General features: G+C 33.1%; 2 long non-coding RNA genes across 2 annotated transcripts; one reads left to right on the top strand and one right to left on the bottom strand.

The window, feature by feature from the left end:
- Window positions 1-868: 868 nt before the first annotated feature.
- LOC137244373 (uncharacterized) lies at window positions 869-1,594 on the top strand. Its single transcript, XR_010950934.1, has 2 exons — window positions 869-905; window positions 969-1,594. It is a non-coding gene; the product is annotated as an uncharacterized lncRNA (long non-coding RNA).
- LOC137244371 (uncharacterized) lies at window positions 877-1,765 on the bottom strand. The gene is made up of 3 exons (XR_010950933.1): window positions 1,485-1,765; window positions 1,129-1,315; window positions 877-1,074 (listed from the first exon to the last, which is right to left on the bottom strand). It is a non-coding gene; the product is annotated as an uncharacterized lncRNA (long non-coding RNA).
- Window positions 1,766-1,971: the final 206 nt, after the last annotated feature.

Here is a 1,971-nt window from a genome sequence, read left to right on the forward strand (position 1 = left end):
ACGCCACATATATTCTGTATACATAAATTTGTAAGGATTATCTCACTTTAAAATTTGAATTAAATAATCTAAAGTTTTTTTTTGAAACTGAGTCGAGAACTGCGCGTGTGAATGTGCGAATTTTTACCGATCAGCTGTTAGTTGCGCTACTTGGTAAAATTTACAATGGTAGTCACTGAGCATTTGGCGCAGCAACATCGTTTGTGTGCGTCACTCAATGCGCACAAGCTAAAAATATTTAATGTTGACCAACCCCTTTGCGCAAATACAATGTATTTAATTGTATAAACTTTTTGCTTCCCATTGCGCGCATTAAAAACATAATAACAAACAATCAGCCCTATTCTGCATTTCGACTTGGATTGGAATTTTTACGATTTGACAATTTTGGTATTCTGTGTTCCAATCTCTTTCGATCCTACTTCGAATCGTTCGATTTTGTGTATTCTGCATTTCGATCGTAGTTCCGTTTTTCTAAGTTGCAAATTAGTTGGCGGAAAAATATTTTCTTTTTATTTTTTTATTAATTATTTTTGTTGTTTACGGCCTTTGAATTATAACTTTTTAAATATAAACGAGCTCTAGGCCAAATATTTGTATATTCTTAATAAAACACAATACGTGAATTTTTGATATACAATTATATTATTTAATTTGTCGATATTTCGACTTCAGTCTGAAGTCATCATCAGGAATTTTTGAATGCAATATGTCGACATATTGCATTCAAAAATTCCTGATGATGACTTCAGACTGAAGTCGAAATATCGACAAATTAAATAATATAATTGTATATCAAAAATTCACGTATTGTGTTTTATTAAGAATATACAAATATTTGGCCTAGAGCTCGTTTATATTTAAAAAGTTTTTTTATTAATTTATAACATAATTTTAACAAAAATGTAAGTAAAACTTGTTAAGAAACGTAGCAGGCTTGATGATGATTGTTTTTTATATGTTTCCAGGTCAAAACCAACATGTCGATGTCGAAGTCTTTGGAGGTATTTGCCCAGCAAAAGTATCTAACACATACTTGAAAGCATCCTTATTAAGTCGAAAGTTTTTTTGAACCTAAATACGAAAATAAGTCATTAAACTTTACCACTTTTAAGTTCAATTTCTTACAATTCGTCACTCATCTCAAATGGATTACACAAATCTCGCAATATTTGCCTTTCCATTCTGGCCTGGCCATTTTCGTATGCGTTGCTTTCCAACTCCACAAATAATGCCGCGTCTGTTCGTTGGGTCCAGTTATATGCCAAATAAAGCTGCCGGAGTAGAGGAAGGTGAAGCGAAAAAGTAAACAATCCTTGCGGAAAGAATAAATAAATCTTTATAAAGTATTTTAGGCCAGTGCAATGAAATTAGCATCCATAAAATTCAGAAAATGTCAACTATATTCGTGCAGGAATTCCTTTTAACAAAACTTGGTGGCCACGGCAGGGAATTGGCCAAAAGAACGACAACAACACACTTACAATTATGAAAGCACTTCACTCAACAAAATATAACACTGCGGCAATATATTCTATTGCTTTTTTTGTACAAAATGTCGTGGATAATAAAATATAAACGTTTTTCAATGTTTGTTACAAATTTTCTTTAATTTATTTTGTTCCAATGTTCACACATTCCGTACAAACAGCTGATTTCGAAAAATCATTTGCTCTTCCTCTTCTCGTTACGATTCCGTCATAATGCAGAATACCCAACTTCGATTAAAGCGGAGCGTAGAACGGGAACGTAATCGAAATGCAGAATAGGGGTGAATATTGTCTTGTTGCTTGCTAATAAGCGAATGAACTAAGTAAACCGATGCATCAAGTGATGTGCACAATTATTGCGCTCTCACTAACACATTTGCCGATGCCTGATTTAAATTATGAGATGAGCGCAAGCAATTGAAACATAAATGCTTATCTTTTACAAATGCCCCCTTGTTCCGCTATCCATTTGCTTAAACTT

The sequence above is a fragment of the Eurosta solidaginis genome, chromosome 1 (genome assembly GCF_040869045.1).
Source record: "Eurosta solidaginis isolate ZX-2024a chromosome 1, ASM4086904v1, whole genome shotgun sequence".
NCBI lineage: Eukaryota > Metazoa > Arthropoda > Insecta > Diptera > Tephritidae > Eurosta > Eurosta solidaginis.